The sequence below is a fragment of the Saimiri boliviensis genome, chromosome 2, assembly GCF_048565385.1.
Source record: "Saimiri boliviensis isolate mSaiBol1 chromosome 2, mSaiBol1.pri, whole genome shotgun sequence".
Classification (NCBI taxonomy): domain Eukaryota; kingdom Metazoa; phylum Chordata; class Mammalia; order Primates; family Cebidae; genus Saimiri; species Saimiri boliviensis.
This window is the reverse complement of record NC_133450.1, coordinates 175,117,240-175,143,652: the sequence shown is the minus strand read 5'-3', so window position 1 is coordinate 175,143,652 and position 26,413 is coordinate 175,117,240. Positions and strand designations below refer to the sequence as shown.

Here is a 26,413-nt window from a genome sequence, read left to right as displayed (position 1 = left end):
GCTTATACAATAGGGGGAAAGGGAGATCTCTGAAAAAGAGAAAAAAATGCGGGCAAAAATAAGATTTAAGTGTAGAGTAAGCCCCTCTTGTGTGTCAGACATTGAACCATGAAGCTTGAAGGGGTACACAGACCTACAAATCATGGTTCATGCTTAATAAATTATTGTTGTTATCTTGAGTCAGAAAACAAAAGATTGATGAAACAGAATATTTGGATTCCTGAAATAGGGAGAAGGGAATGAGAGAAAGACAGTATTAAGAGAAAAGGCAGATTTGGAACACTTTTCCAGTTTCATTGATTGCCTTGCTTTCCTCACCTGAACACTAATGTATGGTCTTCCTTCAAATTTGTGTTTTGTTGAAATGAAACATAAAGGCCTACTTCTTAAGATTTATTAAAACACTTTGGGCCCTTTGCTTCTATATTATTGCTTTCAAAAAAAGACTTTAATCAACAAGCGTTTATAAAACACCTGCTACGTGGACAGCACTGTGCTGTCCACTGTAAGCTGTATACTTTGAAAGAGATGTTTTATTTTGCCTTCATATTTCAACTCTCCACATCCTTCCTAGACATGTAGTTATGTGCGTGTGCATGCGTGTGTGCATGTGTGTTTTTATTTTTCTTTAAATCAGCACTCTGTAATCACAATAATACATTGTGGTGCTAAATTACATGAGGAAGCTGAAATAAGTTTCTCACATGACTCAACCCTGCTCTTGTTCTGTGAAGCTTCATTTATTTGACATCCTATCCTCATTCTGACCACACAGACTTGGCAGCACTAAGTACTAAAGATAACAGTGATTAAGTACAGTTTTCTGAATAAAATATACAACATTCTGATTTGTTCTCTCACAAGAAAAATCATGGCCTCCATCTGAATATTAGAGATTGTGCAGTTTTAAAAAGAGCATTCATATTTTAAGTTTAGCATAGGGTTACCATTGGGTTGTAGAAATTCTCAGACGCTAGGAAAGCAGCATTACTAAGGCAGAAAAGGTAATTTGAAGAAGAGTTTTTGGCTGAGTGCAGTGGTTCATGTCTGTAATCCCAGCACTTTTGAAGGTTGAGGCAGGTGGATCTCTGGAGGCCAGGAATTTGAGATCAGCCAGGGCAACATAATGGGATCTTGTATCTATAAACAAATTTAAAAACTAACCATGCATGGTGGTACACCTTTAGTTTCAGCTGCTTAGGTTTGAGCCTGGGAGTTCACGGCTGCAGTGAGCTATAATCATGCGAATACATTCCAGCCTGAGCAACACTGTGACATCCTGTCTCAAAAAAAAAGTGGTGGGGGGGGGGATTTTTAAAAAGCTAATGGTTACCTAGCAGATTTTAGCTCTTCATTACCCAGACTTTCCTCACTCTGGACATGTAAAAGGAACTTGCAGGTGACTCAAATGGATAGAATCAGAGAGAGGGAGATAATTCAATATGAGCTATTAGAGAAAGAAGTCACCAAAGTTAATCAGCCTTCCCGGGGAACATGAAGGCTTAAACAAAATCAATGATAATTCAAAGAACTTCTGTGTCCAGGGAGTGTTCCTGAGGCAGAGTTTCTACCTGAAGCCAAAGGTCGAATTGATGCTCAGAACAAAAAGCTAAAGGTACAAAAAGATGCTGAATAGAAAAAGAATACATCACAGTATGTTGTAAACCAAGTGAGTAAAGAAAACGTTTAGCACAGACTTGTTTCTCCCAAGACTGACTCATATTTTCTAAAAATAATGTGCGCCTCTTAACAGCTGACCAGGAGTATTGTACTACACTGAATAATTGAGATAAGTGTAGCCCATTACACCAAGGGATATAGTTTCTACAGAAAAGCAGTCTCCATCTGCCAGGCCTTGAAAGGAAAAAAAATCACTGTCAGTAGAAAAGTGCTGATAGAACAAAGCTACTGAACTTGCTTGGGAGCTACATTAACAAAAAGTTTGTTCAATCACAGAAGCTTCCTTTCCCCATCCAAGAAAATGTAACATCTCAAGTACATCTCAGTTACACTTCAAAGGAAGTAGGGGGTATTAACATATCTTGGTTAGAATCGTATCTGCCTCTCTGTGAAAGTCTGGAAGACTCTGGACAATGTAAAACTGCAATTTTCAAAGCCTAGTGGTTATTTTCTTGTCAAATCATCAAGGGTGACCTGGAAAACTAGACCAGGCTGGCAATCTTTGCTTAGGGCATGACAGTCCACTCCATTTCACAAATGTGTCAGGAGCTAAAGATGTCCATAAGACTGAAAGGAGGAACCTGGTGGGTGGCCTAGATGGGAGCCTGGGCTTTGTAATAGAAAAGCACAGAGATGGAACTTCTGGAAGGGAGAAGCTGCTGAGGGAGGTACTCAAACTCCAGGGAAGGATGCCAGTCCACATCAAAACTACATAATCACTAGAAAGAATCAGCCCAGGTGCCAGTTTTCCACTATAAATAATCTTGGCTTTGCTAAAGGGCAGCCCTAATTACCTTAGGGAATGTGTTACAGATACAGTGAAGAGCACAAAGAGAAATACATCAAAGGTGTGGGTAACAATAAAACCTAGCATATCTATAGTAATAGAGTTGTTAAAGTGCTTTCACACAAACAATTGCATTGAATCTTCACAAGTCCAAGGATGGAAGAAATGCACTTGTTTTATTAACATTATTGTCATGCCCACCTTTTAGGTTTGTCATTAGGCTAGAAATGAGATGTTAAATGAAAACCATTGTGCATTTGGCCACTCAGCTCAACATGAGACCACCCTAGGAAGAATAGACCAGATGCCTCCACCATGCACACAGGAGGAAGCTCAAGTTCAGATCCTCAAGACCCCAGGCTCCACACAGTGAGCCCACCCACACAAGACTGGGCCAAATCCCACCTCAGACCCTCAGACCCTCAGACATCTCTGTCTCTAACTGACTCACTCCATCTTTGGAATATTTGTGGTCAATTAATTCCAATTAAGGTTTCCATTCCTATAATCCTCATATGCTGAAAGAAAGTCGGTTAACCTTCCCTCATTCTTAACCCTTTATTGTCCTTTCTCCTTGGCTTCTCCTCTTTTCACACCACTATGCCTTCTGAAATCTTCTTCCTTTATATAAAAGACCCCATCCCCAGTAAGCTCCACATTTTCTCCCCACACTGTGCTGTGTATTTCATCTGCCATAGAGCTAAGAGTAGGAATGACAATTTATTGGCTCCTTGATGCCACTTGAGAACCACCACAATTCCACGCTGGTACTCGGGCTATCTGATTGTACCAGCATGCATACTTCTGTTTGTGTCATCAGAAATACCTTCTGATCACATTCTTCAAGACACAATAGAACTCTTCTCCTCAACTCCAACTTCTGTCATGATAGAAAACCCCAGGGTCTCAGTGGGCAATCTACCCAATACCCTCAATCTGTTCCTTGACCTTAAATACTCAATAACAAATCTCCTTCTATTCATCTTCTACTCCCCACCATTTCCAGGGATACATCCTGTGTACCTCTGGAGTCATCTCCAAGGTGGCCACAGGCAACATCACCAGTGGTTTTGTGGCAAAATAAAAAGCCTCCATGACATATGGGAACAATAAATAAATTTTTTAAAAACGCTGAGCTTCACCATCACCAAAAATAATTCCATACCCAATATCATAATTGCAAATAATACACTCTCTGCTCCAGCTGTCTGTACCTCCAGTGCTTGCAAAACTCTCACTTGCACACGTCTGCTCTCCAGATTCTTTGAGTCCTCCAGCTCCTGGGTCTTCATTTCTTCATAGGCCGCTAGCCTTTCCCAAAAACAGACTACAAGTCGTTGCCATATGAACTGGTCACTCATCAGCAACCTCAAATCCCTTCATGTCTCTCTATTGCACACACCTGGTAAACTGCTAACACAGGATTAACACTATCTTGGTACCTACAAGGTCAAATACTTCTAAATACATTTTTACAATAATTTGGATTATTGTCACAACAAACATATGGTCTTTGATCTTAGGACTTCAATTAATCTCTTCAATATTTTTACGTATCAATTCTACCTCCTACTCTTCTAGGTATTTTAAACCTATATATCTCTATTAAGGAACTCCATCAACATCTGCCTTCTTTACTTTAAGCAGACAACATAATTTTCTTCTTCATTAAAAAAACTGGTGGTCCAAGAGGTAAGAGTAAAATCAGGGGAATGTGCTGTCACAAAAATAAACTTTTTGTGAAGAATCCTCCACCCCCTCTGAGAGGATACTAAATAGCAAAGTTCTCAGAGCTCACTTTAGGCTTTCTTCTCTCTTCATCTTTAGAGGTGTGCCTCGTCTGCTCCTATAGCCTCAGTTATCCTCTTGATATAAAGGCCTTTGGAATCTCTACTATTAGTTCAGACCTCTCTCCTAAGCACCATTAAAACTTCAACTGAACATTTCCAACTATACACCCAGTAAAGTGCCTTCAAACTAGATGTCCAAAATTTGTATATAAATCTCTCTGTATATGTGTGTGTGTGTGTGTGTGTGTGTGTGTGTGTGTGTGTATGTGTGTGTGTCTTACAAACGTCACTTTTCTTATCTCCTCAGTAAAAGGCATCACCACCCACTTGCTTGAGACAGAAATCGGGGTAGTCATCCTTGCCCCCTCCCTCTGCCAAACCCAATTCATCAATAATATCTACTAATATTACCTCGAAACCTTCTCTCAAGCCCAATTTTTAACCCTGTTCGAATAAGGAAACTAAAGCTGAGAAAGGTCTTTTAAAAACTACACAATGTTTCCCAACTGGAAGGTGGTGAAACTAACCCAAACTCCACTCAACCTCCAACACCCATGCATGAGATGAGAGAATATCGCATCACTTAGGGGATATTTTAGAGCCAATGATCTATCCAAGAAACGCAGATGAGACCACTTCAGAACCCCAAAGAAGGATGCTTGGAACCATGTAAGGAAATGTTTTCCTCATCTAGCCCCAGTAAGGGCTGCCAAGTCACAAGTGACACAGACCACAGCCCTGGTTCTAAAAGAAGAGAACATTGTTTTCAGCAGAGCTAGCCTGAAACACAACACCAAACTAAATTTACCTCAGATAGAACACAAAACATACCTCCACATCAAGCTGTGCCCAGAAATGAGGTATTATCACCAGGGACTGGTATGCTGTAAAGATTTCCTTTTCAAGAAGGTAGTATCTTCAATTGTATACCTGAAGATCCTTTTGAAAACTATTAACTTTTTGAATGAATTTCATTCATCATACTAATATTAGCATGGTACATTTTTATAGTCCAGAGGTTATGGAGGCTTCAGTTGAACTAGCTCTAGAATCGATAAAGAGTCAGCAGAAATACAGAAACATCACAATCCTCTGCAAACACTGGCCCAGTTCCATCTGTATCTTCCCCTCACAGACTCATTTCACTCGTAACATCAGTAACATTTGTCTAGAGACTAAAAAATTGTTCCAAAATTTCTTCTCTTGTGAAGAGATTTTCTTCTTTTAATTTATGAGTTCTTTGTAGGACTTTTGTTTAAATTATGAATGTGTCATATCTGATAATAATATGATAATAATCATAGCCAGTATTTTTTAGTAGTTAATGTCAGCCACAAGCCCAAATATTTTACATACATACATATATATGCATATATAGCTAAATATAATATTACAAATTTAATGAATTTAATCTTACAAATTTAATCTTCACAACTAAAGTCAAGTCAGGTACTATTATCCCCGCTCCCCTTTTTATAAAGAAGAAAACTTAGGCATATAGAGGAGAAATACCTTAACCATTACCACACACTTTTAAGGGTTAGGACAGATAAACACATCTAATTTTCAAATATATTAATAATAATACTGATTATTAATTCCTGTTTCCATATAGATTACTATTTTAAACACAGGACTACTACCTATCTAATGCTATTTAGTTGCTATTAATGGATGAATTTTGTATCTAACAGACTTGAATGTGATTATTCAGACACATATTTGATCCATTTGTAGCTAATAGGCTTGATTATATGCTTTTTAAAGATCTTTTTAAAGATCTTTATATTTTTCTTCATGACGCTCAACCCTCAGTTTCTTTTTTTTTGTTTGTTTGTTTTTTGTTTTTTTGAGACAGAGTTTCGCTCTTGTTACCCAGGCTGGAGTGCAATGGTGCAATCTCGGCTCACCGCAACCTCCGCCTCCTGGGCTCAGGCAATTCTCCTGTCTCAGCCTCCTGAGTAGCTGGGATTACAGGCACACGCCACCATGCCCAGCTAATTTTTTGTATTTTTAGTAGAGACGGGGTTTCACCATGTTGACCAGGATGGTCTCAATCTCTTGACCTCGTGATCCACCCGCCTCGGCCTCCCAAAGTGCTGGGATTACAGGCTTGAGCCACCACGCCCGGCTCAACCCTCACTTTCTTATAAACACACAACTGGTTTTCAAATTTAAAAGTATAAATGGGAGAATATTGAGTTTATTTGCTTATTGTTCTCCCTCTTGGCTAGTAAAGGAAAAGATGTCATCAGATTCCTGGATTGTTGTTCCCAGAGTTCCAGAAATGGGAGGCCTGGGGAAGGAGTTCCAGACTGAGAGCTTCCAGCTGTGACGGCCATGGGTGCTGTTTGCCAAATATTTTACTTCCCTCCAAGTGTTGGCTTGGTGGGGCCATCTAGCTGGTTCTGGCCAACCAGTTGCAAGAAAAAGAAATGTGCTTCACTTCTAGACCAGACATTAATTACCAGTACAAGATCCTCAAGTTTAAAAAAAAGCAACAAAAACTTACGGTATAGTGATATGATATGGCTATGTCCCCACCAAATCTCAACTTTAATTGTATCTCCCAGAATTTCCACATGTTGTGGGAGGGACCCATGGGAAGGTAACTGAATCATGAGGGCCGGTCTTTCCCATGCTTTTCTCATGATAGTGAATTAAGTCTCATGAAATCTGACGGGCTTATCAGGGGTTTCCACTTTTGCTTCCTCCTCATTGTTCTATTGCCACCTCCATGTTAAGATGTGCCTTTTACCAACTGGGCATGGTGGCTCATGCCTGTAATCCCAGTACTTTGGGAGGCCAAGACAGGTGGATCACAAGGTCAAGAGATTGAGACCACCTTAGTCAACATGGTGAAATCCCATCTCTACTAAAAATACAAAAATTACCTGGGCATGGTGGTACGTGCCTGTAGTCACAGCTACTCAGGAGGCTGAGGCAGGAGAATCACTTGAACCGGAGAGGTGGAGGTTGCAGTGAGCCCACATAGTGCCACCATACTCCAGCCTGACAACAGAGTGAGGCTATGTCTCAAAAACAAAAGTGGCTTTCACCTTCAACCATGATTCTGAGGCCTCTCCCACCATGTGGAACTATAAGTCCAATTAACCTCTTTTTGTTCCCAGTTTCTAGTATGTCTTTATCAGCAGGTGTGAAACCCAATTAATACAGTAAATTAGTACCAGTAGAGTGGGACATTGCTGAAAAGATACATGAAAATGTGGGAGCGACCTTGGAACTGGGTAACAGGCAGAGATTAGAACAGTCTGAGGGCTCAGAAGAAGACTGGAAAATGTGGAGAAACTTAGAATTTTCTAGAGATTTGTTGAATAGCTTTGCCCAAAATTCAATAGTGTTAGGGACAATAAAATCTAGGCTGAGGTGGTCTCAGATGGAGATGAAGAACTTGTTGGGAACTAGAGCAAAGGTAACTCTTGTTATGTTTTAGCAAAGAGACTGGTGGCATTTTGCCCCTGCCCTAGAGATTTGTGGAACTTTGAACTTGAGGGAGATGATTTAGGGTATCTGGCAGAAGAAATTTCTAAGCAGCAAAGCATTTAAGAGGTGATTTGTGTACCGTTAAAGGCATTCAGTTTTGAAAGGGAAACAGAGTTCAGAAAATTTGCAACCTGACTATGCAACAGAAAAGAAAAGTCCATTTTCTGGGGAGAAATTCAAGCCAGTTGCAGAAATTTGCCTAAGTAGCACGGAACCTAATGTTAATCCCCAAGATGATGGGGAAAATGTCTCCAAACCGGGTCAGAGACCTTCACAGCAGCCCCTCCTATCACAGGCTTGGAGGCCCAGAAGGAAAAAGTGGTCTCATGGACTGGACCCAGGGTCCATGTGCTGTGTACAGCCTAGGGACTTAGTGCCCTGTGTCCCAGCCGCTCCAGCTGTGGCTGAAAGGAGCCAACGTACAGCTCTGACTGTGGCTTTAGAGGGTGGAAGCCCCAAGCCTTGGCAGCTTCCACATGGTGTTGACACTGTGGGTACTCAGAAGTCAAGACCTGAGGTTTGGTAACATCCAGCTAGATTTCAGAAGATGTATAAAAATTCCTGGATGCCCAGGCAAAAGTTTGCTGCAGTGGTGGGTCCCTCATGGAGAACCTCTGCTAGGGCAGTGCAGAAGAGAAATGTGGAGTTGAAACCCCCACAACCAGTCCCTAGGCACTGCCTAGTGGAGCTGTAAGAAGAGGACCACCGTCCTCCAGACCCCAGAATGGCAGATCCACCAACAGCTTGCGCTGTTCACCTGGAAAAGCCACAGACACTCAACACCAGCCTGTGAAAGCAGCTGGGAGGAAGGAAGGCTGTGTCTTGTGAAACTATATGGGTGGAGCTGCCCAAAACCATGGGAACTCACCTCTTGCGTCAGTGTAACCTGGATATGAGACCTGGAACAAAGGAGATCATTTTGGAGCTTTAAAGTTTGACTGCCCCACTGATTTCAGACTTGCATGGGCCCTGTAACCCCTTGTTTTGGCCAATTTCTCCCTTTTGGAATGGCTGTATTTATGCAATACCTGCACCCCCCACTATATCTAGAAAATAACTAGCTTGCTTTTGATTTTACAGGCTCATAGGCGGAAGGGACTTGCCTTGTCTCAGATGAAACTTTGGGCTGTAAACTTATGGATTAATGCTAAAACAAGTTAATACTTTGGAGGACTATTCAGAAGGCATGGTTAGTTATTAAATGTGAGGACATAAGATTTGGAGGGGCCGGGGCAAAATGATATGGTTTGGCTATATCCCCACCAAATCTCAACTTGAATTGTATCTCCAGAATTCCCATATATTGTGGGAGGGACCTGGGAGAGGTAACTGAATCATGGGGGCCAGTCTTTCCCATGCTATTCTCATGATAATGAAATAAGTCTCACAAGATTTGATGAGTTTCTCAGGGGTTTCCACTTTTGCTTCTTCCTCATTTTTCTCTTGCTCCCACCATGTAAGAAGTGCCTTTTACCTTCCATCATGATTCTGAGGCCTCCTCAGCCATGTGGAACTGTAAATCTAATTAAACCTCTATTTGTTCCCAGTTTCAGCATGAAAACAGATTAATACACATAGTGACCCAAAAGTGGCAGTTCTATCAGTCCGAGTTCACATCAGTGACTTCAGTGAGCAGATCCCCTGCAGATCACTGATGGATATGTATCATGAGTAAGAATAATTCTGTGTATTTTAAGCCAATGAGGTTTTGAGGTTGTTTGTTACCACAGCACAATAGGGTTTATCCTGACTGATTCAACCTCTTTCAGTTTACATTTGGGCTTATATGATAGCCTCACTGTCAAACCTAGAAAGAAGCAAAGATTCAAATGGCCACAGAGTTGTGTTCTTCTGAAAAATGTTTCTAATAATTCCATTTGTCCTTTGTTGGGTCCATGTTTTTCCCTGGTGTCTCTCTTCATGCTTTGGATATCAGTGAAGGTGTTCATTGGAGAGACTGAGAAGAAATGAATGTAAAATAAATAAATAAATGGAAACTTGTAAATACCCTCTAAAATGAACTTATTTTGAAAATTACATAAGAATAGACCATGAAGCAAGTGAGAGGCAATCTATTTTCAATACTATATCACTAGTTTTGTTTTTGTTTTGAGACAGGGTCTCACTCTAACACTCAGGCTGGAGTGCAGTGGCACTATCTCAGCTCCCTGCAACTTCCACCTCCCAGGCTTAAGCAATCCTCTACCTCTGCCTCCCAAGTGGCTGAGACTACAGGTGCCCACCACAACACCCAGCTGATTTTTGTGGGGTTTTTTTTGTAGAGATGGCGTTTACATCATGTTGTCCAGGCTGGTGGTCTCAAACTCCTGAGTTCAAGCAATCTGCCCACATTGGCCTCCTAAAGTGCTAGGATTACAGGTGTGAGCCACCGCACATGGCCAACACTATATCACTTTCTACAACTATATTTTTACGTCTTCCCTAGTATGGTCAGTAGAAATATCCTTTTGACTAGATGCTGCAATGCGGCATCTACCTTTATTCATTGGCTCAGAATATTTAATTAATTTTTATTAAAAACGATAAGCTTTGGAAGATCACAATCATAACTGTTATGTTCACTGTATAATAGATATACAGGAACATGCATTTGTCTATCTAATCCATAGCACCTGAGTCTGTAAGGCAAGAGAATGTGAAGGCTCTTTTGAAAGACAGAAGAAAATTCTAACTTACCTGAAGAATACATGGCTCTACTCAAGAACTTATGAGTTTAACTTCTGGAAAAAAATTAAAAGACAATCTCTGTGAAATTAATATTTTAGGCCAGGCGTGGTAGCTCAAGCCTGTAATCCCAGCACTTTGGGAGGCCGAGGCGGGTGGATCATGAGGTCAAGAGATCGAGACCGTCCTGGTCAACAGAGTGAAACCCCGTCTCTACTAAAAATACAAAAATCAGCTGGGCATGGTGGCGCATGCCTGTAATCCCAGCTACTCAGGAAGTTGAGGCAGGAGAATTGCCTGAACCCAGGAGGCGGAGGTTGCGGTGAGCCAAGATCGCGCTATTGCACTCCAGCCTGGGTAACAAGAGCGAAACTCCGTCTCAAAAAAGAAAAAAAAATTAATATTTTAAATATAATATTTATTTTTATCAAAGTAATTCACATACACTCAGAGGCAAATATTACTATCTCATAACAAACACAGCAGTTACCTATTTGGGGTCTGGCAGAGGTAAACTCGAAATAATATGTTATTATATGGCAAGAGTAAGAAAAATGACTAAATCTAGATTAACCCCTAGTTTTGAGGACTAAGCCACTAGGTGGATGGCAAGTTCAATAATTAAGATGGGGAAAGACTGGAAAGAACAGGATTTCCAGCATAGAGGAAAAGCAAAGAATCCAGAATTCTAAATCAGACATAGAGATTTAGACATAAAAAGTGAAGATGTTGAGTAGATAGTTTTATATAAAATCTATAGTTCAGGACATGGGTCATGGGCAAGGTTAGCAGCTTGGAGGGCACTTAGATGTAGCTTACATTTAAAGATATTGAAATGATGGCAACTTAAGAGAAGAGAGCATACAAAAACTGAAGCTGACATCATTCAACATGTAGCATTCAGGCCAAGGAAGAGCGCCAGAAAAGAAGACTGAGAAAGCCAGGAGAGGTGGTGACTCTGGAGTAAGTAGGGGTTCAAGAAGGAGTCAACAGTCAACTGTGTCCATGCCGCTTACTGCTCACTATGTAAACCTAGCCATCCTTTATTTCCCAGCCTCTATTCTATGTGGTGATTTTCACAGTTCCCCTCCAATTTCTCACCTCTGTGCTTTTGCTCCTATTATTCTTCTGCACTGGAATACCTCCTCACCCGTCAAAATCCTATCTATCCTTTAAGACCCATCAAGATACCATCAACTTTGTGATACATTTCCTAACTCTACTAATAAAATATACTTTCTTCCTCCATACTATTGGATAGCCCATTGCATGTCGAATTTTATTCTGTTTTGTACCATAATTGTTTGTATTCTTTATTCATCCTTCCTGTATCCCAGATGGACTATAATACAGGTCCCTCAACCCCTCCTAATGTATCAGAGTGTCTGGTTTGTAGTAGGTCCTCAGTAAACATTTTCACTGAATCAAATACAAAAATATAGAACACAAGCCAGGAAAAGTATTTTCAAAGGACAATCTCTTTTGTCACTTTGGATATCTGTCTGCCAGCACATGGATCACCTGCACCAGGCCCAAGAATTATTGACACATATTCCTGGTCCTCTATAGAAAAGTAGGGAAAGAGATTAATCACAGAAAACAAAGGTTTTTAAAAGTTATCTTTCTGAAAAAAAGATTGTGGAAAAAAAAAATCTAGAGGAGAATGCTGGCAAAACTACTTAATCTGCCTTGGCTGAATATGTCCTGAGCTAATGGCTATTTTAAAAACCACTTAAACTAATCTTTTCCCCAGATCTTCATTATGAAAATAGCAAGTTGCAAAAGCCCGAAGGATAAAACAACTTTTGTGATCCCTGAACCTAAAACTAAGCTACAAAGACTGTCCTAATCCAAGCCTTGGGTTAGAGGTCAGACAGCAAAATATTAAAAATTGCTAAGACAGTAGATCATAAATGTTCTCACCACAAAACTATGACATGGATATGAGGTGACAGATAGTCTGATTTAACCATTTCACAACGTATACATATATCAAAACATTCCACTGTATGCAATACATATATACAATTTTTATTTGTTAACTATACCTTAATAAAAAATAAATAAATTTTAAAAACAAAGTGGCAGAGGCATCTGATAAATAATAAATATGAGTTTAATCATTTTTAAAAGTCAGGCAGACCACACAAGGTGGCTCACACCTATGATCACAGCACTTTGGGAGGCTGAGGCGGGCAGATCACTTGAGGTGAGGAGCTCGAAACCAGCCTGACCAACATGGTGAAACCCCGTCTCTACTAAAAATACAAAAAATAGCCAGGCATGGTGGCAGGCACTGGTAATCCCAGCTCCTTGGAAGGTTGAGGCAGGAGAATCACTTGAACCCGAGAGGCGGAGGTTGCAGTGAGCTGAGACAGAGTAAGACTCTGTTTTAAGAAAAAAAACAGCAACAACAACAAATAAAATAAAATAAAAATAAAAAGTCAGGCAGTAGAGCATAAAGAACACAGGTTGTCACATAGGAAAGATGTTGATTTGATTTTCAGTCCTATCATTTGATATTCTTATAATCCTATGTGACACATACTTGCATTCTTTTACACTGGAAAGAAAGAGAATGATAGAAAGAAATCATCTGGAAGGTAGCTCTTGCTATGAGCTGGAGGAAAAGGGAAGAAGGAGAGAGAAAAACAAGTTATCAATGGTACACATAGTCAGGACCAAAACTTTATGAACCACATAGAATTTCCACAGACCTAATGATCAATGAGAATTATTTGCCAAGCTGCTAGGTGAAACATGCTGAAAAACAGCTGGGGCCTATGGCAAGCATGTATGTTCAGCTTTATGATTTTCTTCAGCCCCTCTTCTGTCTTGTACTATGTTGCCCCCAACTGTCTTCTGAAACTATTCACTCTTTCATGGTCAATAGAAACTTAGAAACCTAGATTCTCAAACTTTTGCTAAAAAGTCCAGGTCTTTTTAGACACTTGTAAATAGATAAGTAACGTAGTGATAAAGAATACATATTCTGTTTAGGTCCATACTCTAGATCTATCCTATATTAACTGTGTGATAGTCCAAACTTGTTGTTTTGTGCTAAGATTCCTACTTCCTGCACTTTGAGACTCACATACTCAGAGCTAGAAAACTTTTGAGAATGTAAGGTGATAATTACTGCAAATTCACAGAAGACTACATAAGTATAAATAATCAGTCTAACCTCCCTCTTCCTCTAACATTTTCTCACAAAACTAAGAAGTTTGGAAACCCCTTTTCTTAATGGTGGCGCCAACTGAACCACACTCTAGAAGGTATTAGTTTCATTAACTACAATGTGAAATCATCAGAATAAAGGGGCAGCGTGAGAAAAAATGACAGCATGGGGCTTTGCGGTATATAGATTTAATTGCTCATACAAGAACCTGGGAGGGGGAACCCCTCAAAAGATTAGTCATTTCATTTTGTGTTGCAGAACTCAATTCAGGTTAACAAAGTGTTGCCAACAAAGGAGATGAGAGAATGGCAGCATTCACTTGCTCTGGACTGAATAAACAAATGTGGGATTTGTGGGCTGACTAATGTCCTGGGATAAACCAGGCAGTCAGCCAAATTCTAGGAGTTTTGATGAAAAGACAGCAAGCCCACACTTTTCTTCATGGCGAGTGCTCTGTGGGAGTATTGATGTCCACATGGGCAGCCTGGGTCTTCAACTTGCCTTAAAGATTTGCCCTTATCCAGCCACAGGGAATTCTCAATGCTTCTGTAACTGAAAACCTAGATTGAATGACAGAAGCTAAATTCCTACTTCTTGACAAGTGTTAAATGTATTTGTCATGCATCTCCATGTAGAAACATGTTATCATTGACCCTTTCTAAACACTACAATACTCAGAAAATATACAGTTAAGTCACTAAAATGTAATTCTAACTTTCCATTCATTCATTCATTTCTTTCACTGAGTGCCTACTACGCTCTACGGACCATGCAGGGCTCTGTATATAAAACACTTGGTGAGTCTGACATCGAAGTCCCCCATCCAGCCTGAAAATTTCAAGGGCACTGAAAAAAGTAATAAAATGTTTGTAATTGTGTTTCTTGGTTAGGGGAAACTATTAAAATTTGCAATATTTTGGTGAAAGAGGCAGTAAGTTTTTCAATTAAGGTCTTAATATAAGTTTGTGAAGAAGTCAGAAATGAGAATAAGGAATTTCCTTTTATCTGGCCACCAGGATCCTCCACCATGCTGTGAGGACCACAGTCTTCACTTAACCTCAGGCTAAAGTAGATTTTATTGCAAACTGTGCAGCTAGTGAAATGTCAAGGGCTGTTTCACAGGATCTTAACTAACACAAGAACTTCCCAGCAGCAGCTGATGCAAACTCCTTTAAATGTACATGTCTAAGTTATCTATCCACATAACAAATATACATGGTATATGCAGGCCGAAACAAAATCTCTGTAATGTTCGATGTGAGTATAATATACCTAGAAGCAAAAACTTCACTAATATAAAGGATGCATTTTATGAGTCTCCACAAAAATCTCCAACTTCTTGTGAAATTTAGGGCCTTCTTAAGTAGTTTTTTTGTTTGTTTGTTTGTTTGTTTTTGTTTTTTTGAGATGGAGTTTTGCTCTTGTTACCCAGGCTGGAGTGCAATGGTGCGATCTCGGCTCACCACAACCTCCGCCTCCTGGGTTCAGGCAATTCTCCTGCCTCAGCCTCCTGAGTAGCTGGGATTACAGGCACGCGCCACCATGCCCAGCTGATTTTTTGTATTTTTAGTAGAGACGGGGTTTCACTATGTTGACCAGGATGGTCTCGATCTCTTGACCTCATAATCCACCTGCCTCGGCCTCCCAAAGTGCTGGGATTACAGGCTTGAGCCACCGCGCCTGGCCTTCTTAAGTAGTTTTTATCACACAGAGCTTTCATACTTCCCTACATGAAGACCTACTCTCCATGATTTATCAACCTTCCAGAGTCCCAGTGAGATGCTGCCAAGTTGCAAATTTAGAGAATTATCTTAAGAAATATTTTATATAACTGCCTTTGGAAGCAAATTCAGGTAGATAAGCAAAGATTTTAGGCAAGTCCTTTTACAAAAACCTGCAAACTTTCAACGAGTCTGGGGTTTACGAAATCATCAAATCAATACCAAGTTTAACATATTTATGTTAATCTTATAAGCATAACTGTTTAGGAATAAAGGTATTACAAAAACAAGGTTTAGAAAAGGAGACTAACTCTTGTTTAATTACTGTGAAGAGCAGAGAACTGAAAGAAAAAGCTACGCACAAGTTGGAAAAGTACTACTCAGGTTTAAAAAAGAGACAAAGAGGCCAGGCGCGGTGGCTCAAGCCTGTAATCCCAGACTCTGGGAGGCCAAGGAGGGTGGATCACGAGGTCAAGGGATCGAGACCATCCTGGTCAACATAGTGAAACCCCGTCTCTACTAAAAATACAAAAAATTAGCTGGGCATGGTGGCGCGTGCCTGTAATCCCAGCTACTCAGGAGGCTGAGGCAGGAGAATTGCCTGAACCCAGGAGGCGGAGGTTGCGGTGAGCCGAGATCGTGCCATTGCACTCCAGCCTGGGTAATAAGAGCAAAACTCCCTCTCAAAAGAAAAAAAAAATTAAAAAAAAAAAAAAAGAGAGAGAGAGAGAGAAAAAAAAAAAAAACCTGAGATTGGGATGGACGATAAGCAGGTAGCAGAAGCAACAAAAAGTCTCTTTCATTTTCAGTTCAGGGGGCCCCTTAAAGGAGCAAGATGAAATGTACAGCCCACAAACCACAGGCAGGCCTGCACAGGAAGTGGAGTGGAAATTACAGTTGAATGGACTCTCAAACAGGATGAAGCCAGTCCTTGGGAGGTTTCAAAAAAAACCAAGTAGACAATATGAACATCCAAGTGTTTCCTTGTGTCATTAACTCAACATTCTGAATTCAAACACCATGGAACCACAATGAAAAAGCTGCAAAAACAGTGGCCGTTTTACCAAAATTTCTTTCTGCTGTTTGCTTGTCAGAGCCGATCAGACTCTTCCTTGAGCACTTTGCAGGACACACACTGGATCCCACTGAGGTGAACTATTTGAAGGGTGATATCAGATTTCCCAGCAAAATTAGATAAGCAGATTGACTTGACAAGAAGCATGACGTAGCATAAGGAGCTTCCCTAGACAGTGCCAGATAATTAGGTGCCAAAAGCCTGAGGTGGTTATTAGAAAATGATTACCACCTCCAATTGTCGTACTTTTCACCGCCAGAAAACTGCTACAACAGAAGCTAGCCAAAGCAATCACTGCTCCCCTAGGAAGCATTCACCGGGAGCTCTTGCTAACATCCCTACCGTTTGAAAGTAGCTACACAGGGCAGTGACAGCAATTCCTGCTGTCAATTAAGGAGAAATTGCCCAACAGGATTTTAACTTTTAACTGGATTTCAGCCATGCTGCTCCCAAATACTCCTTTCTTTGGTTACCTTTCAACTGGGGCTTCTTTGGCAGCCAAAGAAGTATTTCACTTCCACAGTCCTCGCAGCAGTACAGAGGAAGAAAAACTGAAAAGAGGTCAGGACTCCCTGACTCTTTACCTAACACTTGCAAGGCCTCTGGCCAAGTCAGGCTGCTTTTCTGTGTTCTCTTTTCCTTTAATTATGAAATAGGATAATATAAAACCTACCTCAAATGATTATAGAAAACATCATAAGAAAGAACAGATGAGCTAAGTGCTATAGAAGGTATATACACATTAATGTACTTAAGTCTACGTGTATGCATGTATGTGTACAGTACATACATTCAACTTCTTAATGTTTTCCAATTGCATAAGAGAGAAATACAGACTTAGTAATTAACTGATTAAGTGATATGGACAATCTGGATATTTTAGAATAAAAATTCATCCCTTGGTTTGAGGACAAAAAGGCAATGTCTAAATTGTTCAGACAATTTTTTCTTCTGCAAGTCCTAGCCATGGAGTCTACACAAAACTGAATTTTAGGATTGCTAAGAAGCCAGAAAAAAATATTTTAAGAAAAAATAATAATGGCTACTAATGATTAAATGTTTACTATATGCTGGCCAATCTATGAAACACTTCACAGACATTATTTTGCCTCCTCTTAGTTACAAGCTTGTAAAGTATCTATTATCTAACAATACTATATGTGATGCCTTAAGTGTATAAATAAATTTAGTGTTGGAACTGAGATTCAGACTCAGGTCTGTCTTACTTTAGGGTCCTTGATCTTACTCAGAGCTATCATAGCTCTCTGAAGAATGTTATTTTTCTCTTCTGTCCCTACTGTAGGATTGAGCATTTTCCTTTGCTGTTAAAAGTTGGCCCATGTGCCCTGGCTGGTGCGTGAGCCAGTCCCTATGCGGCCCCTTGTGTAAGAGCAGATGTCCTGGAGGGTGACACAGAGGCAGCAGCGTGCAGAAAGGGCTCTAACAGCAGAGGACAAAAGAAGCTTCACAAGGAAATTACCTTTGGGACTTATACTCAGCTTTAAAGGGCTGTATTTCTTTGATAAATGTCACAGAGGCTTGTGGTTAGACAGAGCGGGAAAGAACTTTTCCTGTACTCTCCAGCCATTCCATTTAGACTAAAACTCTTCTTCAGATAGTGGGAATGAGCTGTTTGGCAACTTTTATTCAACTAGGATTCATATCTAAAAAGTTGTTTCACATGTCCCCCACCTGTTACCTCTGATGGTTTTTTTCTTTGGAGTTAGATACATTCCGAATAGGTCTCCCTAGTTTTGGTCTAGAAAGTAGTACTGACTTGGGAAAAGATTCCAGCACACCTAACAATAATGCTTGAACCCTAGAAGAACCACATGGTGTACTAACTTAGTCATTAGATATTATTTAGAAACACCATTGGAAAATATTTAAATAATAAAATTTTAGAATTAAGATTGATACTAACAGGTAAAAAGTGAATGTTTGTTGAGCTCCTACAGAATGGCAAGCATAGTACTATGCCTCTTACATGGATTATTTAATTCGTCTCATACTATCCCTATGAGACAAGAACTGTTATGATTTCCACTTTCAAATTAGAAGACTAAGTTTGCCATTAAATATTTCTTATTGTCAAAACAGCCACCAACATAAAGAATAGACCTCAGGCAAGAGTAATGCAAAATTTTCACAGAGCCATCCCTCCCTAACCTCCCTACTTCTCCTGTGTTCTCCCAAATGTCTTATTCCATCATCCAAGGTGGTTACAACTTTCATTCATTTGTCCTACTTTTCCCCTGACGTGGATTGGAAACTGGTTATCTCCCATAAAACTAGAAAAAAAAAAAGTAAGACCTTAAAAGAAGAAAGATATTTAACTCTAAAAGACCTGAGAACAAACTATGACTCCAGGAAAAGTATACATGTAAATGTATGAAACTGATTGCAAAATGAAAAAATCCAATAGAAATCTCTTAACTGCCAGACTAGCCCCATGAACAGCCTCTTCCATGCAATTCGGTGGAAATTATTCCACGGGAGTTATGTGAAAGAGAAGAAAAAGTTTTGTTGAGAAATGCAGGATCAGGAGAGTTAGGCCAGTATGATGAGGAGCTTTGTCTGGTGTGAGCTCTTTAGCCAGATCTCTCCCTTTCGGAGCCTTCCCCAGCTGAGATATTTCATACCAGAATCTGCCTTAGAGCCACACAATTCTGCTGAGTGCAAGGGCAATGGGATTAGGACAGAAAGACATTTACAGGATGACAGTGTTGAAAAGTTGTTGAAATACAGCTCTAAAATATACCAAATTATTTATGTCATGTTTTGGGTTTCCAACTCAATGTTTTCTCATTCAGGCTGGGTGCAGTGGCTCATGCCTGTAATCTCAGCACTTTGAGAGGCTGAGGTGGGTGGATCCCTTGATTCTAGGAGTTTGAGATCAGCCTGGGCAACATGCTGAAAACCCATCTCTACAAAAAAATACAAAAATTAGCTGGGCATGGGGGTGCACACCGAGTAGTCCCAGCTACTCAGAAGGCTGAAGTAGAAGGATGACTATAGCCCAAGAGGTTGAGGCTGCAGTGAGCCATGATTGTACCACTGCATTACGGCCTGGGCAACAGAATGAGTCCCTGTCTTTAAAAAAAAAAAAAAAAAAAAAAGGGAATGTTTTCTCATCCGCAGGGTCTAACCACAGCAAAGCTGGATTGCAAAACCTCCTTAGAGGGAAAATATTTGGAAAATAGTCATTTAGTTCTATGTTCCTTGTATCTAATTAGCTATGTTTCATTATGTATATGTAAAACATCTTCATAAAATGATGGAAGGAATTGTGTACAGTATAAATGAGCTATGAGAATCATAATAAATAATAATTAATATATTTCAGCATTTGTAATATACTATAATGTTATAGATTACTTACTTCATAATTTTTGCTTGACTAATCCATCACAAGTGCTAAGTTCTTCAACCCATTAGCTCTTGGAAACATGGAGTTATCAACAGTAGTAAAAGGGTGAAGGGTAGCCTCTTCAATGCTTACGTTGAAATTAAATCACAGAAATACTTGCTTCCTTCTCACCAAATCACCAGCATCCCTCTGAAACTTCTGAGGATAAAATACTTATATCAGCACATAAATGGATGCAAATAATGGTGTCTCCTTTATACACTTTGCTGCAACAATATACACATACATAGTTATAGGGCTTGGGGAAAACTATTGGGTACAGACAAAATAGAGGGAAAAGAGGAAGGGAAAGGGGATGAGAAGAGCAGAGCAGTGCTTGAGCAAAGGAGGGGGATGAAAGACTATTTATTTCATGTCTATTATTGTCATGAGTTGCATTTTAGGCAATTTAGATCACCCTCATTTTTCAGAAAAATAAACCAGGGCTCAAAGAAATGAAGTAGGTTACATTACTAAAAAGTGTTAATCACAGGATTTGATCCTAGGTCTCCATGATTTAAAGAATCTCTATTCTCTTTCACTGTATCTCATTACCTCTCTTTCCAAGAGAATGTTCCTTTGATGTGTGTTTTTCAGTTCTTTAAACACAGATAACATATATCTGATGGCCAGCAAACAGAAGTCTTTTCTTTGATCTCTGCTGTTGAATCAGAATGAGGCTTATTCTTCTCATCAAAAGGGAGGCTGGATGTAGGAGAAAGAAAGAGACAAATGTTAATTAATCCTTTGATTGGGCTATGACCTAAACATAGCGGATATTTCCTAATCCCTCTTCCTAAACGCTTTTATCACCTTGAATAGTGTATGGAGCAGAGAAATACACTGAGTAGGATATACCTATACTCAGTAAATAGAACACAATAATAGTTCCACCGCTCATTTCTAGTACAGATGCCAATGTCTGATTTAAACCTATTCCCTAGATCCTCCTGCCTTTTTTCTCTCTTGAAACAACTGTCTATACACAGTCTAGTCTCTATGACAGCCTTAGCCGTTCCTTGACAGGGCATGCAGGTAGTCCAATGGTTAAGAACATAAGTTCAAATTCTGTCTTCATCATTGATGTGGTCTTTGACGGGAAAATTATTTAACTTCTCTAATCTGTTTGTGGTTTCTCAATATCTAAAATGGTGATTTATGATGATGACTTATTTCATGCAGTTGCTATTAAAATCAAACAAAATGATATGCATAAAGTTCCTAGCACAGTACCTATGACATAATGGGAGTTGGTGCATTTTTCTTGAAGTATTGCTAGATATAGCCCCATAATTTGCAAAGTAGACAAATTATGGTACTTTGAGGTAGGTAGGGAATCATTTGGATGGTTTCCATTTGCTACGGAGAAATTCATTTGGAGGAAAAGAAGCTGAAGGGTTTCTCAAGAGACCTGGACTCGTCAGCTTGTCCCAAATTTTCTTCTGATAGTCTATGTCCAGTGCAAACAAAGTTGCTGCCCATTTAATGTTTAATATTTAATATAGCAAGTGAATTCATTTTAGGTCCAATTTGAATAGTATAGTATACATATAAAATATTGTTTAATAAATTTGCCTTCTGATTTATGAGCATTTTGAAGAGGTTGGACTGCAATCTTGAACAACTTGCTTTATGGCAGAATTTTATACTGCTTATATCTTCACTTTTATAGCATATTGCTAAGTCTATATGTTTATTTAGTTTTTGGTGAAGAATACAACCCCCAGCTATTAAATGATGTACTTTTTGATCTTCATTGTGACAAAAAGCATGGGCACCTACGCATTCCACCACCACTTCCTTCATCAGCACCACAGCCGCCACCAGTACAGCCTATTCCCCAGCCTATTTTGTTTCCCATGTATAGATGGTTAAAAAAAGAATTGAGTAATTTAGTGAAGCTAAGCTATTAGTACATTTGCTGAGGTAATACTTTGCATTTCCATTAATATGAATACTTGTACCAAAAGCAAACTATAAGGGTTATAGTGATGATATGCTGGATAAGAAAAAACAGAGGATTCAAATTCCACTTTCACCACTAATTAGCAATGTGGAGTTGAGTAAATTAACCTCTCTAAGTCTCAGTTTCTATATCTACTAAACCTAAACAAACTGAAAACAGTGACTATTTCATTAGACTAGATATTTTGATTAAATGGCTAATATATAATAAACAATCAACAGATAGTAGCTATTCTGTGTTAGAATACAAGCAATTCATTATACTTTATCACTGTACTCATATTTCCCTTTCTCCTATTTTTCCTTTAGCCTCTTAATCCTATTACTTTCGCGTGTAAAATCAAATCCTTTGTTGAAAAAGACCACATATTAAAAGAAAATAAACACATACATACACACAAATAAATAAATAATATTTTTCCAAAAGAAAAATATTTGTCCTCAAAGAAAAAAGCTATAAAGTATTAATCATGTGAAATGTATGCATGGTGGAAATGGATCATTTAGTACTTTGTAACTTGAATATACAGTAGTATTCTCAGGAGAGAGTCAAAAAGGTTGTGTCAGCATCCTAATGAAACATATTCAGGCACCTTTGCCTTCGAACTTCTTTTCCCAGCCAAGATGACAAATGTGGGTTAAACATTTCCTCTTTAACTGACTCATTTGGCAGAAAAAGAAATCCAGATGCCAAGAGGAATAGAAAAAAAAATGGTGGGGATAGAGGCACAGGAAGGAGGGGGAGGAAGGAGAAGCATGTCATATTTCATCAAGCTATAAAAAAACAAATGCAGAAGATTAAAAGAAGGATACATTGACTTTCACAGATAAAAACCAGGTTCTGGAAATATAAAAGTGTTTAATGTTAACTTCACACCAAAGAGTATTAATAACTAAAGTGTTTTTTACAGAATCACTATACTATAATTCAGTTATTTACAGGGTAATAACAAAAATATATATGAACTTATACAGGAAAGCCAAGGAACAAACCTCTAGAGCATTCACACCCATATATACTAACAGACCCAAAGTCACAGTTTAATTGAACTACTATGAAAAATAATCAGAGCAATCATTTTATAATTTAATTATGGGAAACACCTAGGATATTCTACGCTGTTTCTAAGCATTTTACAATTTTTAAATAATTTGTTCTATAATAATTGCTAAAGATTATTACGTTAATCTTCCACTATCACATCCAAATTCTTATAAAATAAACAGGTGTGAAATCTCAGCTGACTTTAAAAAAATTACAAATGCTAAAATATCACATTTGTGTTAGTTATAGCTGCCCTAGGCAAAATAGTTTCACTTCCACTGTTCCTTCTTTCCTGTCCTTTTTCCTTGTATTTCTCTGATATTCATGCCTGAAAGTTGTTTTGAAGATAAAATAAGATAAAGTTAAATGACATATGTGAAGTCCTCAATAAATAATAGCTCATTACCATTGCTATGGTCACCATCATTATTGCTGCATTTATTTTCTTTTGCCATTACTCAATCTTTTTTGTTTCTTTAATTATTTACTTTTTATTATTATACTTTAATTCTGGGGTATATGTGCAGAACATGCAGGTTTGTTACATAGGTATACATGTGCCATGGTGGTTTGCCACATCCATCCCCCTGTAATCTACAGTAGGTATTTGTCCTAATGTTATCCCTCCCCAATTCCCTCACCCCTTGCTAGTCCTCCCCTAACTTCCCTACCCCCCAACAGGCCACTGTGTGTGATGTTCCCATCCCTGTGTCCATGAGTTCTCATTGTTCAACACCCTGTTATGAGTGAGAACATGTGGTGTTTGGTTTTCTGTTCTTATGTCAGTTTGCTGAGAATGATGATTTCCAGCTTTATCCATGTTCCTGCAAAGGACATGAACTCATCCGTTTTTATGGCTGTGTAGTATTCATGGTGTGTATGTGGCACATTTTCTTTATCCAGTCTATCACTGATGGGCATTTGGGTTGGTTCCAAGTCTTTGCTATTGTAAACAATGCTGCAATAAACATAGGTGTGCATGTCTCTTTATAATAGAATAATTTATAACCCTTTGGGTATATACCCAGTAATGGGATTGCTGGGTCAAATGGTATTTCTATTTCTAGATCCTTGAGGAATCGCCACACTGTCTTCCACAATGGTTGAATTAATTTACACTCCCACCAACAGTATAAAAGCATTCTTATTTCTCCACATCCTCCCCAGCATCTGTTGTCTCTTGATTTTTTAATGATCACCATTCTAACTGGCATGAGATGGTATCTCAATGTGGTTTTGATTTGCATTTCTTTAATGACCAGTGATGGTGAGCTTTTTTGTATATGTTTGTTGGCCACATAAATGCCATTTCTCACTCTTGAAGGTGGCTATCATGGGTACACCAAAGTTATGTGTAGTACTAAAGGCAAGATTTTGGATACATACAGACAAAAAAAAAATTTAGTAGTAACATATTTACATTAAAGTATATTTAAAATTTTGTAACCAGCACATCAACCTAGTGATTTAACAGATATTATTATTATTAAACAAATTTAATTAAATTTAAAATCATGGTATATTTTCAGAAGCATAACAGTACAGGTAGTATGTGAATAGCATAATCATGAGGACAGTACATAAATAACTACAGTTTGGAAAACAATGAAATAAAGCATAAACAACTGCTTTCACAACCTAAGGAATGGGGGAATTAGAGTCACATTTTGAAAGAAGCAAATCTTTCACCTGCTAGATTATAAATTTCTTGAGGACACATAGTCTTCATAAGAAAAAAAATTGTATAATGGCAGAGAATATGAAAAAGCCTTAAGTTATAATTCATACCTTATTCAACATCATGTTTCTTAGTAGAGAAAAACCTATGAGTATGAGACAGCCTTTACCAGTGACTAAAATCCATCGAAAGAAGAAACTCCCAAATTACTAATAAAAGTGGAAAAATTTTAGCCAATCATCCTTTACAACATTGGAAAAATATAAGCACATAGTAGCACTCAATAAATTTTTGCTAAATGAATAATTGATATGGCTATTATAACTACAGATAACCTAAGGCATCAAAACCAAATAAAATACACACTTGATAGCAACTTAAAACTTGGGGGATCGAGAGGAAAGATGCTAAAAATAAAAACAGATGGAACTACAATTACTGCATAAACAGTGTTACAATGACAGCTATTAATAGGATTATCTATTGTAAATAGATTCTCCAAACATGTATATATTTCATAGTCATGAAAGCTTATCATTCAGTCATATATATTATGGATATAATTGATTAGAAGGGTTTAAGTATAGCCATTCTTGTATGCTTATGTGACAAGAGTCAGAATTTAAGAAACTTGCAGAAACATAAGGTATTTTTAAGAAGTAAATTCAGCGATATCTGTTTTGTTTTCTTTAACGTAATAATGCCAAGGTCAACCTTATGGACAATTTTTAAACTCTTACTGTTGGGTCTGAATACTTGTGAAACAACACTCTGAAGGTACCCAAAGACAGCATGAATGGACTGGAGCTTCCATTGTACCACTGTGGTGACCGTGGGGCAAGGTGGAATCTGAATACTTCATTGAGAGTGGGATTTATTCCTAACTCACAACCAGACAGATGAACCAGTCCTCATGCATTTATTAATTTTATCTGTTGCAATGCATAAATACATTTCTGTGCCATCCTCTTTTAAAGAGCATTTTTCACTTTCTGCTTTTTAAAGACAGACATAATAAGGATTTGGATTACTGAGCTGTGTGAATTGTAATATTTTTCACTGAGTATTGTAATTGTTTGTTCATAGACCCCTGAAGGCAGAAAATGTCTAGTTCATTCTTACATTTCTAGTGCCCAGTGCCTGAAGCATGGTCAGTAAGTATTTGTTGAGTTAGTTAATAAATGTATGAATAAATGTTTCAGCCCCTAGACATCTGGAAGAAAGGGTTTGGGAAAGAAAATAGGAAAGAGAACTTCTGAAGCCCAAATTCATCTTATTTATTTCTTGGCTTCTTGTGCCTACCAGGCCCAGCAATGAATGAGTTAGCAGTGATCTCACCCGTAGAACCTGCTGGGCTAGTCCTTCAGCAAGAGGGGTAAGTCTGTCAACTCATGTAAAACATACTAAACTTGGCTAACATATTCCCAGAACAGTGTGACTGCTCTCACCATCCAAATCTTCCCTGGTAAGCTAGATCTAATTATTCACCATGGAATTTGGCCAATTATACTGAGATTATAGTATATTGAGAAATATGAACTTTAGCTACCCATAAATAAGAGAACAGGAATCAAAGCCACTCCCTATTGCTTCTGGTGATTTCTGAACTTTTTTTCTCAAAACAGACAACAGTTGCTTTGGAGTCTGTGAGTTTCCTTCTCAAGTAGGTGAAAACATACATCAAACTGCTTTAGTTTCTTATGTAAAGTATCTTCAAATGTAAAGAAGATACAGTCTGTAGTGTTTTTTCGGAAAGATTTCAACTTTCTGAAGTTCAGAGCCCTGAGAAAGTGTTTTCACCCTTCAGCAGTAGATTAAGAGAGCTTAACTCTTCCATTTACAATAGAAGGTCATCATGCACATTATCACATGTTTATGCAGTAGAACTAGACAAAG

General features: G+C 38.7%; 1 long non-coding RNA gene across 3 annotated transcripts in view; it reads right to left on the bottom strand.

Annotated features, from left to right (window-relative positions):
* The window catches only part of LOC104651417 (uncharacterized), a 207,517-nt gene that overhangs the window by 145,810 nt on the left and 35,294 nt on the right, over positions 1 to 26,413 (bottom strand). For 2 of the 3 annotated variants that reach the window (XR_012516605.1, XR_012516606.1), the window contains exons 3-4: positions 20,385 to 20,534; positions 19,803 to 19,988 (exon numbers count right to left, since the gene is read on the bottom strand). This is a non-coding gene — a long non-coding RNA (uncharacterized LOC104651417). Of the gene's footprint in view, positions 1 to 6,344; positions 9,719 to 19,802; positions 19,989 to 20,384; positions 20,535 to 26,413 lie in introns of those variants that run through there. The other variant, XR_744888.3, reaches the window with a different exon arrangement.